This window comes from Hipposideros armiger, unplaced genomic scaffold (genome assembly GCF_001890085.2).
Source record: "Hipposideros armiger isolate ML-2016 unplaced genomic scaffold, ASM189008v1 scaffold_813, whole genome shotgun sequence".
Taxonomy (NCBI): domain Eukaryota; kingdom Metazoa; phylum Chordata; class Mammalia; order Chiroptera; family Hipposideridae; genus Hipposideros; species Hipposideros armiger.
Window position 1 is genome coordinate 242,480 of NW_017732163.1, and position 13,804 is coordinate 256,283.

A 13,804-nucleotide genomic window follows, 5' to 3' on the forward strand; every position below is an offset into this window, starting at 1 on the left:
CCAGCCGACCAAGAAATGGGGGAGATCTCAAGCTATCAATACTTTCTATTTTGGTTGGGATATAATTCACACATCACACATTTCACCCTTTTAAAATGTATAATTCTGTGGTTCTTAGTATATTCACAAAATTGTGTGGTCATCACCACTGTCTAATTCCACCACATCTCATCACCATCAGAAGAAACATGTACACATTAGAAGTCACTCTCAATCTCCTGTCCCCTAGCCCTAAGGAGCCATTAATCTTTCTGTCTCTGTGAATCTGCCTGTTTTGGCTACTTCACATAAATGGAATAATATAACATGTGGCCTTTTGTGTGGCTCCTTACACTTAGCATAAGATTTTAAAGATTCGTGGATGTTGTAGCCTGGATCAATGCTTCATTGCTTTTTATGGCTGCATAATATTCCTTATATGTACATACCACGTTTTGTTTACCCATTAATCAGTTGATTGATATCTGGGTTTGCACTTTTTATCTGTTAGAAATAATTCATAAGAATAAATGACATATTTTAAGATACTATATTTTAGGATGGTTTTTTACACAGCATTCTTGTGGCCGGTGCTGACTGGTATACTTTAGTTGACCCAAATTAGTTCACTTGTCCACCACTACAAAATAATTGTGACCAAGGATGGAATGCCTGAACAGAAAGGTGGAATCAGCACCACCATGACTGAAAGAGGAAAAACTATAGTTACCTGGGGGAACAAGATCAGAGTGCTACATCACATGTTTGCACATAGATCCTCAGCAAAAACAGACATAAAAATTCCTGCCTCTAAAAAGTGGTCCACACTCCTGGTGCCCGCTGCACACACGCACAAAGGCAGCCTTCACCTCCTTGTTCTGGAGGCTATAGATGAGCCAGTTGAGCATGGGGGTCACCAGGGTATAGGAGAGGGACACCACCTGCTTGCTCTCCGGGCAGTAGCTGGCTTTGGGTGGCAGGTGGATGACCCCTGTTGTTCCATAAGACAGAACCACCACCATCAGGTGGGAGGCACATGTGGACAGGGTCTTGTGGCACCCAGTGGCCGATGGCATCCACAGGACGGTTGCCAAGACCCCGTGTAGGACGTGGCTATCAGACAGAAAGGAACCATTATGACCAGCACTGTGGCCAACAATACACTGGCCTCGAAGACCCTGGTGTCCGCACACACCAGGCTCAGCAGAAGCGATGTCACAGAAGAAATGGCGGATGCCACGGGGCCCACAGAAGGGAAAGCGGAGCAGCCAGATGGTGAAGATCAGCGACACGGGGACCCCGGGCAGCCAGCACGTGGCGGCTAGCGCGTGGCGGCCAGCGCGTCACAGAGCCGTGGGCTCACAATAGCGTCATAGTGCAGGGGCCTGCAGATGGCCACGTAGCGGTCCCAGGCCATGGCAGTCAGGAGGAAGCACTTGTACATGACGCAGGACAACACCAGGAGCAGCTGCAGGGCACAGCCCACGGGCGACACGCCCCACCCGAGCCACATCAGGGTCACCAGCAGCCGGGGCTCATGTCAGCGAGAAGCAGATCTCCACCAGGGCTGGCGGGCGCAGGAAGAAGTAATGGACGCGCGCAGGGCGGGGTCCAGCGCTGTGAGCAGCGCGAGCAGGAAAGCCGCCAGGAAGAGCATGGCGAGCAGCGGGCGCAGTGCGGGCACGTGCACGAAGCCCAGCAGCATGAACCCGCGCGCCCAGCTCTGGTTGGTCCAGGACGGGGCTGCGGGGGTGCCTGGGGGCCCCAGGGCCAGCGGCATGGACCCGGAGTGCAGGGGACCGCAAGCAGTGGGGAGAGGAGCCTGGGGAAGGAAAAGGAAAGGAGAAGCACCAAGTGGAGAACTGCGCCTGTCTCGCTGTCTCTCCCCAGTGCAGGCAGGGCCTCCTTGAATGCCCCCACTCCTCCTCATGAACCTGGAATGAGAGCAAACGGCCTCACCAAGGCCCATGGGACCCTGGCCGGCTGGGCCCCAGCCACCTCTCTGAGTTTATCTTCACTGAATGTGTCCACAATGGCTTGTCCTGCCTCAGGGCCTTTGCACAGTCCATTCTCTCCCCTGGAAGTGCTTTTCTCTTGGGTGTGTGTATTATTGTTTTCCTTTTACAGGTCCTGGGTGGACTGGTTCTTGGCTACCTCTCTGATGCCATCTCCTTTCAATCTTCCCCCTCACTAAGTCTAGCGTGGAAGACCTCCTCATTATCCATGATATCTGCCATGTCTTTCTCACCTCAGGACCTTTGTACTTCCTACTCCCTCTGCTTGAGAGTCTTCTCCCCTGGAATTGGTATAAGTTTTTCCTTCTCTTTCTGCATATATCAGCTAAGATACTCCTCCCTATCAGACAGTCCTTTTTATATTTTTTAAAGATTTTATTGGGAAATTGGGGGTGGGGAACAGCGTTGGGGAATTGGGGAAGGGGACCAGACAAGTTGCTGTCCTTTTATTCTTCAGTCTAGTTGTGGAGGACATTGCTTCACTGGTCCATGTTGGTATTATCATTGCACTCTTCCCAGGTGAGGCAGATTGGTTGTCGGCCACTGGACGGCCATTCACGGTGGTTCTTGGCAGATCACCCTGGCTGCCAGCCCCTCACAGTAGCTTTTGGCAGCCCACTGCAGCTTCACTGCAGCCTACGCCGTTGCCTGCGACTCACAGCAGCCCAGCTCCACTTCGAGCTGTTGTTCACCAACTTAGCTGTAGAGGGCGCAGCATCACTGGCCCTAATGTGGGATCCAAACTGGGGCCCTGCTGCTCAGAGCTGGCGTCCCAACCCAACTCTTAACCAACGTGTCACTCGGCTGGCCCCAGACAGTCCTTTCTCAATACCTGATTTAAAGCAAGTCCCCCGCCCCCCTAGCTCCCTGCAACATATACAGTCACTAGTCACTCTCTTTACGACATCATTTAGTTTCTAAAAGCACATCTAATATAGTCTGGATTATTTGTTTACTTGCTTATCATCTGTCTGCCCCACTTAATGTGTCACATCATTAGGACTTTATGCCTGTGTTTGTGACATGGAAAAAAGTTCCTGGCACATAGTAGGTGCTCATTTGGTCCTTTAAATAGATGAGTTTCTTTTCCAGTAGAAAACAGACAAAATATATACTTTCTCCCCCACACAATATTTTCCTTCTGTTTGGTTCAAATCTATTCTATTTGATGATTTGCCCTTCCTCTCCTCGAGGGAACACTTGGCAGTGTGTGGTGACATTTTGGGTTGTTACAACTGGGGTGTTATTGTCATCTAGCAAGTAGAAGACAGGCATGATGTTAAACATTCTACAGCGCACAGGACAGCCCCCCAAAAAAACAACACAGAATGATTCTACCCCCCCCCCAATGTGAGTAAAACCCTGATATAAAGAAACCCTGATATAAATTGATCTCAGGATCCACTAACGGCCATTACCTGCAGTTGGACAGGAGAAACAGCAGACTAGCAGGAGAGGCTGAGCCAGTAAATGGGAAAGCATGATAAAGTGATATTGGGAGGCAGGACAGGGTCTTGTCTGAGAGGCAGGGTGATAGAAAACTTGGGGTGACTCAGCCCTGCTGTATGAGTTGGGTAAACTCGGGTGAGTTTCATCATCTCTAAGCTTGTGTTTTTATCTGTGAAATGGTGATAGTAGTATTTCCCTCGCCTGGAGGATAGCATGAAATAATCCTACTAAAGCACTTAGCATTCATCTAAAAACACAAAGAATTTTTAAAAATAAATCTGATCATGTCATGCTCTGCTTCAGAATGATGGCTGTAGGGAGGGGTTTGGATCATCTTCATTTTATTCTAAGTACCGTGGGAAGTTATTTGAAGCTGACAGAATCCTAGCAGATTGATGTGGAGTATTGTGCAGCTATTAAAAAAGAATGCAGCATGGATACAATGAAATTAAAGATACTCAGGAACTACTATGTAAAACAAAGCCAGCAACTTATGAAAAAAGAAGTATGATATAACTTATGAAAAACAGCCATCCAGAGCAATGTCTTATATTTTTCTTTAGGCTCAAACATATGTGTATAAACACTTAGACAATGCAGGGAGGCACAACTTACATAACAGATGATGAAATTCACCTCAAGGGCAAGGATTACAATTGGGGGTGAAAGTCAAAGAGAAATTTAGACTTATCTCTTTTACGTTTTATGAAGAGAGTATTCATTGGCTACAGCAAAATTAAACATTAATCGATTTCATCTACTTTTTATGAACTTGACCTGCAGGACTGGACTCAGAGCCATGAGCAGGATCACACGCCCTGTTCCTTAAGCCCACATCTGCCAGGTTCAACGGTGTGTTTATGGAACGAGTTTTAAACATAATTTGCTGGAATCACGAAACTAAGAACAGGTTGAACATCAGGGCACATTGCCACTTCACGAAACTCTTTCTCCTTAAATTTTCTGACACGCAAGAGAAGACATGAATCCTTTCTGTGCCCCAGAACAATGCTTTCCAAAACTGTGGGTTGTGACCCACTAGTGGATCATGAAATAAGTTTTGGAGAAGGTGATCAGCATTCTTTTAACGAAGTACTGTAGAGTAGAATTTAAAAATGAGGTCATGGCTTACAACAAGGGTGAGAATTGCTTCATGAAACTTGTTTCGTGTGTGTGTGTGTGTGTGTGTGCGTGTGTGTGTGTGTGTGCGCACTTATCCAGAAAGTAAACTATATTTCTTCCTTGTCCAAAGAAATTTGAGAAACACTGCTATAGAAATTGCTTTTTTTTTAAATATTTAATACCTAATTCTTTTTTTTTTTAATTGGGGAATTGGGGGAAGGGTAACAGACAAGTTGCTGTCGTTTTGGTCTTCAGTCTAGTTGTGGAGGACGTTGCTTCACTGGCCCAAGTTGGCACCATCATTGCGCTCTTCTCGGGCGAGGCAGATCAGTCGCCGGCCTCTGGACGGCCACTCACTGTGGCTGCTGGCCACTCACGCTGGCTGCTTGGCTACACACGGTAGCTCATGGCAACCCACTGCCACAGGGGCTGCAGCCTACACCGTCGCCGGCAACTCACTGCAGCCCAGCTCCAGGTTGAGCTGTTGTTCAGCATCTTAGCTGTAGAGGGCAGTGTCACTGGCCCTCATATGTGGGATCCGAACCGGGGCCCTCTGGTGTCCCAAGCCAGTTCTTAACCATCGAGCCACTCAGCCGGCCCAGAAATTGCTTTTGATTGGAGAAGAAATTCACACTAGGAGACCTTTTTGTTTGAGCTACATTTAAAGGCCGAGAAACATTGTTTTAGAACATTGCATAAAGTAACAAAACACTAGCAGGTGGGGAAAATCTATGGCAGCTCAGAAATGGTATCAGTTTCTACAAAGGACTGAGCAGTATACAGGTTCCGTCTGGGGCATTTATCTTTTGGATCTATGGAAAGCTCATGTCATTCCCAGAGGCAAGAGGGGCAGAACCCCTGCTTCCTCTTCCTGCTGCAGCTGTACTCTTGGTTTTCTTTTTAATACAGTGTCTGCCAGTTTGAGATTAACTTTCACACTTTTTTTTAAGAAATTCTCTTCCTCCTATAATAGTCACCTCCTGGACCATTTAGAGCCTCCCTACGAGCCTTCCCACCTGTGCTGTCTGCCCAACATTTATCATATCCATGCTCGGCTAAGTCCACTGCCCCTCCTGTGAAACTGTGTGCAATTTCATTGCCCTCCTGAGAATGAGACTCATACATCTTCAGGCTGGTGGTTATGCCAGGGAGGAAAAGAGAGGGACTTAGCCTGACCCATGCCAGGTGGCAATGAAGGACCTACTGTGTGCCAGGCACTGCTTTCAGCATGTTGCCAATGCATTGAATCCTCATGAACTAGGTACTTTCATCCTCTTGTACCAGTGCAAGGAACTGACTGGAAGGGTTAAGTAACTTGCCTTGGTCCCCACTGTTTATAGCAGGCCATGCCAGCTGAGGTCTGAACCTTTGGCCAGAATGAGGAACCATTGCTTCCAGGAGATGTCCATGCCCTTGGTCTGGTATTCACAGACTGTCCAGATCACCCCACCTATGCTTCTGGCAGGAGTGGCTGCTGGTGATTTAGGAGGTTTTGCTAGAGTTCCAGAAAGGATTTCCTAGATCTGGCTCCCCAAGGACCAGCACCATCAGTACCGCCTGGGGATTGTTTAAAACGCAGAATCTCAGGCTGACCGAGTGACTCATTGGTTAAGAGTTGGCTTGGGAGCGTGAGCTCTGAGCAGCAGGGCCACCAGTTCGGATCCCACATCGGCCAGTGATGCTGCGCCCTATACAGCTAAGATGGTGAACAGCTCGACCTGTAGCTGGGCTTCCCTGAGTCGCTAGCGACAGTGTAGGCTGCAGTGGGGCTGCAGTGGGCTGCCGTGAGCTACCATGAGTGACCGGCAGTCATTGTGAGCTGCTGTGAGCCACCGTGAGCAGTCATCTAATGGCCGGTGACCAATCTGTCCCAGCCGGGAAGAGCGCAATGATCACAATATGAATGTGGGCCAGTGAAGCGATGTCTTCCACAACTAGACTGAAGAACAAAAGGACAGCAACTTGCCTGTTCCCCTTCCCTGATTTCCCAACACTGTTTCCTCCCCCAATTCCCCCCCCCCAAAAAAATCTTAAAAACAAACAAACAAACAAAAAAAACCCCGCAAAATCTCAGGCCTCACCCAAGTTCACTGAATCAGAACCTGTCTTTCAACAGGAGGGCCGAGGGATTTGGGTGCCTCTGTGGGCCACATTGCTTCTTACACATTGCACTTGTGTGTAATTGGTTTCAATGAGAAGTGTCCACATTCTGCTTGGGGTTTGGGGGGTGTCCTCACTTACAAACAAATGGCTACCAGTCCTAATATATTAATTTCATATTTCTTATAGAAAGAGTGAGAGGGAGAATGAGAGAGAGACAGAGACAGAGATGGAGAGAAACAGAAAGAAACACAGAGACAGAAAAAGACAAAGAAATCATTAAAATCCTGGTGAATCTTAGATAATTTTTTTCAGGGCCCTTTAGGATATGCCGAGGAATTTGACCAGTGATCCCTTGGAACAATGAGAATATTTGTAATCTGATAAAGGGTTCTCAAATTCTCCAGTTGGGCCCATAAGATAAGAAAAGTTCACACAAAGCCTCTTGTTGACCATCTTTGAAGACAGGGGCCTTCTCTGCTTGGTCCATGCTGAATGCCCAGGGCCTGACCCAGTACCAGGCACATAAAGAGGTGAGTTCTGTATCTGAGCATGCCTCTCTCTAGAATCATTCCTCTTGCAATATGATTTTCAGACACTGTGAAGTCCCCACCCCACCCCTGGCCATGTCAGGGATGACCAGAGCATACTATGCAGAATGACAACTGCCTCTGTTAGTGACCCAGCATCTCCTTCTGCGCAGCCCCAGACCCACCTAAGATGCTCACCTCTGGACAGGAAAGGAACCACCTGTCTTGGAGATGTTCTCTGAAACAGAGTTTGAATGCCAACAGCATTAATGATGGAAAGCTTGCTATGGGAGGATGGAGTTAGAGTTTAATAACCCACCAAGTACTAGCTCAGAGCTAGAGCTCAGATAAGCTGTGAAACCTTGGGCAAGTGGCTTAACCTTGAGATCTTTATTCACTCGCCTTAATAGAGAGGTAACAATACCTAAGGCTCAGGGCTGGCAAAGAGCAGGTGCCCCCAGCTGTTTCAGGGATCTGGCTTTCAAGCCAACAGATGACAACTTAAACCCAAGCTCTGCCACTGACTAGCTGTGTGAGTTACTAAACCTCTCTGAGCCTGTTTCCTCATCTGCAAACTGATGATAACAATGGTATCTACCCCATGAGACTGTTGTGAGAATTCATTGAGATCATGTACAAGCCTTGGGATACATTGAGCATTCAGTAACTGTTGGCAGTGACCATCAACCTCACCACCATCATCACCACCACCATCACCATCATCACCATTATCACCAACATCGTCATCGCCATCATCACCAGCAAAGAATGACAGCACCATGATTCACCATTAGAAATTATCATCAACATCTAGAGAGGGGCAGTGGATGTCCCAGCATCACATGTCAGGTAGAGCCTCAGACCTCTCTCCCCCTCGAAGCCTGAAGTCCTGACCTTTCATGGAAGACCCACTCACTTTCTGCTTCTTAGTCTGTCTGGAGCCGTGGACAAAGCTCTGACTATGCCCTCGATCCAGGAGCTCCCAGGGATCAGAGGAACCAGAGATTTCAATCTTTGACTCTGGCCTCAGGATGAGAGCCCTGAGGACTCAACCCACAGAGAATTCTGCTCATTACCACCTTTGTGCCTGTGTGCTCAGGTGGAGGCAGAGGGAAGTGAGGTATGTGCAGCTTCCCTGGATGCTGTGGTCCCCACTGTATTTCTTCTTCCTGGGCTTCTCCATCCCATGGCCCTTCTGACCTGCTGCTTCCAAGATGCCCCAGAGGGGCTGGGTTCTGTCTGCTCTTATCACCCACAGAAAAAAATAAGCTCTGTGCTTGTGATCTGTTCACTTTCCTGTATGGCTGTCATGCGTCAATAACAAAAGCAACAATTGCCATTTTAAGGGCCTTATTGTAGAAAATGAAGATACAGCCTACCCTTGAACAACACAGGGGTTAGGGGCACCAACTCGCTATGCAGTCAAAACCCACGTATAACTTTTGACTCCCCCACAACTTATCTATTATGAGCCTGTTGTTGACCAGAAGCCTTACCAATAACATAAACAGTCGATTGACACATATTTTGTATGTGATATGTACTATATACTGTAATCTTGTAATAAAGAAAGCTAGAGAAAAGGTTATTAAGAAAATTATAAGGAAGAGAAAATATGTTTACAGTTGTTATTGAAAAAAAGACTTGTATGTAAGTGGACCCACACAGCTTAAACCTGTGTTGTTCAGGGTCAACTGTAGTACTATTGGTGACAGTGTTTGGGTTTGTAGACTCTGAAATCAGATTTCCTTGCTTGCTTGCTTGGGTGAAGGGTTTGAGCACCATGACCCACAGTTTTCTCTTTTGTAAATGGGGCATAAAAGTTGTACATACCTCCTCGTGTGTGTGTGTGTGTGTGTGTGTGTGCGTGCGCGCGCGCGTGTGTGACTGTGTGTGATGATCGGAATAAGCTCAGCGTCTAAGTGATTAGCACAATGCCTGGTTCTTTCCATGCCATCAATAAACATCCTCTAGTCCTAGTAACACTGCATACCTAACCATGTGCCACATCTTCAGGGCCTGCATTGGTTCACATCACTTTGGGAGCACTCAGTGTGTTCATAGAATGAATGAATGAATGAGTGGGCAAATGAATGCTGCCATCTTACATGCCTACTGCATGCCAGATGCTTGCTTAAGTGTTTTACCATTTGTGAATCAATTTATTAAGTCACAAATGGCATTAAAAATGGAACACAGCAGAGCATTTCAGCATTTCAGGATGTATGGATGAGTAAAGCCTCGAAATATCTATGTCTGTATCTATATCTAAATCTGTACCTACAACTATATCCCTTTGTCTCTCTTACATCTATGTCCATTTGTAATCATATATCTATGTCTACATCTATGTCATGTCCATGTTTAAATCAATGTTGATGTATCTGTGTGTCAATTGCTAGGTCCAAGTCCATATGCACATTAATATTTATATCTAAATATTTAGGGACATATAGAAAGAAAAGACTGTATATATAGTACATGTACATACATACTATATGTAATATAATTAAATGTCTTATCTTATTGCATTGGCTATATACACACATACATGTTACATACATGTTTATTTGTATATGTGTATATATATGAGATGTGATCAAACAATATGGTGAATGTTTAAATAAAAAAATTTATTATAGGAAAAGACACATTGCCATTAATCCCCTTCAAAACACTCCCCCTTGCTTCAAACACACTTATTCCATCATTCTTGTCACTTTCTGAAGCAATTCTGGAAGTCCTGTTTTGTGAGTGTCTTCAGTTGCACTGTAGTGGCTGCCTCGATGTCTTCAATCATTTTGACTTTGAAGAAGAGTCAGAAGTTGCCTGATGCCAAATCTGGTGACAAGGTGGATGAGGACACACCGTAATGTTTTTATTTGATAGAAATTACTGTACTAGAAGCAATGTGTGACATGGAGTGTTGTCATGATGCTGATTTATAGCACACTTTAAAACACACCTTCTCTCAAACATAGCTCACACCTGACTGACTGCACTGAACAAGTTTAAACTTGTCACACACTGTTCCTAAGGTTCAACATGCCTCTTCCCATATTGAAGATCCCTGCCATTTCGTTGGATGGCACTCGGAGGCAGCGTTCACTGTATTTTGTGATCACAACAGGAAGGCATTGTGTCACACATCGCTTCTGGTATATGGCAATTTCTGTCAAATAAAAACATTACGGGGCTGGCCAAGTGGTTTGTTGGTTAAGAGTTGGCTTGGGGGCCGGCCGAGTGGCGCGTTCGTTAAGAATTGGCTTGGGATGCCAGAGAGCCCCGGTTCGGATCCCACATATGAGGGCCAGTGACACTGCCCTCTGCAGCTAAGATGGTGAACAACAGCTCCACCTGGAGCTGGGCTGCTGTGAGTCACTGTCACTGGCATAGGGTGCAGTGGGGCTGGCCGACAGCTGGCATGTGCTTTCCTTAGCTGCTGTGAGCCTCTGTGAGTGGCCGTCCAATGGCAGGCGAGCGACTGCCTCTCCCAGGAAGAGCACAATGATAATACCAACATGGGCCAGTGAAGTGACTTCCTCCACAACTAGACTGAAGAACAAAAAGGACAGCAACTTGTCTGTTCCCCTTCTGATTCCCTAATGCTGTCCCCCTCCCCCAATTCCCCAATAAAATCTTTTTTAAAAAACCCAAAACATTACGATATGTCCTCATCCACCTTATTCACCGGATCTGGCACCGTGCCACTTCTGGCTCTTCCCCAAAGTCAAAATGAACATGAAAGGTAAACATTTTGAATTGATTGAGGACATCGAGGCAGCCAGGGCGGTGCAACTAAAGACACTCACGAAAGAGGACGTCCAGAACTGCTTCCAAAAGTGGCAAAAATGATGGGATAAGTGTGATTGAAACGAGGGGGAGTATTTTGAGGGGGGTTAATGGCAATGTGTCTTTTACTGTAATAATATTTTTTATTTAAACATTCACTGTATTGTTTGATCACACCTTGTATATATGAAAACATAATGAATAGCATAGTGATAAGCTTGTGCTCTTTGACCAACATCTCCCCATTTCCCCCACCCCACCCCAAGCCTCTGGCAATCACCATTTTACTCTTCGATTCTATGAGTTTGATGTTTTTTAGATTCTGCATATAAGTGATATCATGCGGTATTTGTCTTTCTGTGTCTGGCTTGTTTCATTTAGCCTAATGCCTTCCAGGTCCATCCACATTGTCATAAATGACTCTGGAACCTGTTTGACCATCACTCACCCCTTACTAAAGGTACATATTATCTAACTTATTTGTGCCTTTGTTTTCTCAGCTGTTAAATGTGTAAGTGAAGATCACAATACTATTTTCTTCATAAAGTTATTCTTCACCTTGTATTATAATATGTGTATAAACCCCTTATAAAAATGCTTGGCACATAACAAATTCTAGATAAGTGTCACCTATTATATCTGGGTGACAATGAAAAATGAGTGTCTTCCATTGGCTTAGGGTCCAAAAACCATGAAAGTCCATGCCTAGCATGCCTTACTTTTTTCATCCTGACAATGATTCTATGGGGCCAGTCTTTTGTCCTCTATTTGGGTCAGCAAACTAGAGCCATTGCTAAAAATGGCTTTCCCGTTATTAAATGGTCAAAAAGAAAATTAAAAAAAGGGATATTTTGTGACACATGAGCATTAAATAAAATTCGAATTCTTTATATAAAGGGCTGTTTTGGGAACACAGTCATGCTCACTCGTTCACGTATTGCCCGTAGCTGCTCTCAGGCTACAATGGCCCAGCTGAACAGTCACAGCAAAGAGCTGGCAAAGCTGACAATATTTAGTGTCTGGCCTTTGATAAAAAATGTTGGCGGCCTCTGACGTCTGCACACAGTCACAGAGACAGCACGCTCCAAGGGGTGCGCGGACATTCGGAGAGATAGTGACGTGGGCGCGGTCACAGAGCTCAGTGTCAGCCCCCAGCTCTGTGTTTCCAGCTGCTCTTATCAGCCTGGGTGGGGCAGGTCGCGACCCCAGCAGCCGGGCAAAGTGGGTGAGGCGTGGACCTCGCGGTTCCGAAGGCTGCAGAAGCATGGATTCAGGACAGGCGTGCTGACAAGATAGAAAACTTGGCCACTAGCTTGTGGCACTTGGGAGGGCGCTGGAGCTCTGGGGGCGCTGGTACATGGCGGGGTCACCGTGCCGTAGGAGAGAGCCACAGCGGCCAGGTGCCAGGAGTAGAAAGACAGAGCGTCCAGGCGTCTCCTGGAATAAGATAGCGTGCGCAGAGCCGCCAGAGGCAAGGCGCCAAAGGCAGGGGGAAGGCCCAAGGCGCCCAGAAAGTGGGTGCACCCAAGTCATAGACCCGCCTGTGGTTGACTGTGGTGCCTGCACATCCTGTCCTCAGCTCGGCGGGCAGCTCGCCCAGTAACTGGTCCACCGGGGGCCTCCCGGGGCACAAGGCCTTGGGCACGGACAGCAGAAAGCCCAGCGCCCTGGTGGTGGTGGCCAGGGCGGCGCAGCGAGGAGGCATCCTAATGACTCGGTAGCGCAGGGGTGGCACACAACCAGGTTGCGGGCCAGCGCCCTGGCGGCCAGGAGAATGGCCTCGCAGTCGCCCAGGGAAGGTCCCCACATAGAGATGGGCCCCAGGGCGCGCCAGCATGGGCACCGGGGCCCGCCGGAGCGTGGTGCTCACGGACGCGGGTCTAGCAGCGCCAGATGCGCGAGCAGGGGTCCACTGCCGGTGCAGCCGCTGGTCCAGGACGATCCGCGCCATCAGGATTGGCGTCCATGCAGGGGCCGCGGGGGTGTCAGAGCCCAGGGCCCCATCTCTACGAAGGCTGAGGTCCCCGTCTCATTTCAGGCAGCAGGGTCCATCCTCGGGGAGAAACGCAGTTGTGAGGCTCCACTGTATACACTTCTGGGGCTGGGGGTGTCGGCACTGATCCTTTTCCTGGGTTTATTCTTTCTCATCTCCCTTCTCCCCCCATTTCCGTCTGTCGGTGTTCCTTTCCCTTTCTCTCTCCCCCATCTCTCTGGTGCTCTCAATGTCTCCATTCCCTTTTCCTTCTTCTTCGCCCTTTCCCTTTCTTTTTGCAACACTGTTTTTCTCTTGCACTCCCTTCCTCTGCCTCAACTTTGTCGCTGCTGCTTGCCACCTGTGTGACTCTGGGGACGTAACTCCTACCTTTGCGAACCTGACTTTCCTCTCTTAATTTTCGCTGAGACGGTCGACTATAGTCCAATGATATTTCCGTGAGCTGACTATGGCGTTCGATTTAACTCCATGAGCTGGAACTATAAAAAATCTTGTCAATATTCCAAAAAAGAAGTTTAGGAAAGCACATGTACATTTTTTTTATATTTTTGTGTTTTTCAAGAATGAATAACAATAAGAAATTTTTATACTTTAAAATATCATTTATTTTCATAAAATGTAGCACCTTAACTATATTTACTTAAAAATATAAATACTGTAATTATTTTTTGTGGCTTTTTGACACATTTTGGAGAAAAAAACTTGAAATCAATTAACACAGTGAAAGGGTTAAAGTTAGGATACTGAAAGCCATCTTGCAGGGTTGGGAAAGTTGAATGAATGGATATATTGCTGCCTCTCACGCATTATTATGTTTTTATTCC

At 46.9% G+C, this 13,804-nt stretch overlaps 1 pseudogene; it reads right to left on the reverse strand.

Moving 5' to 3' along the window:
• Positions 1-758: 758 nt before the first annotated feature.
• On the reverse strand, positions 759-1,759 carry LOC109374331 (olfactory receptor 10A7-like; annotated as a pseudogene).
• Positions 1,760-13,804: the final 12,045 nt, after the last annotated feature.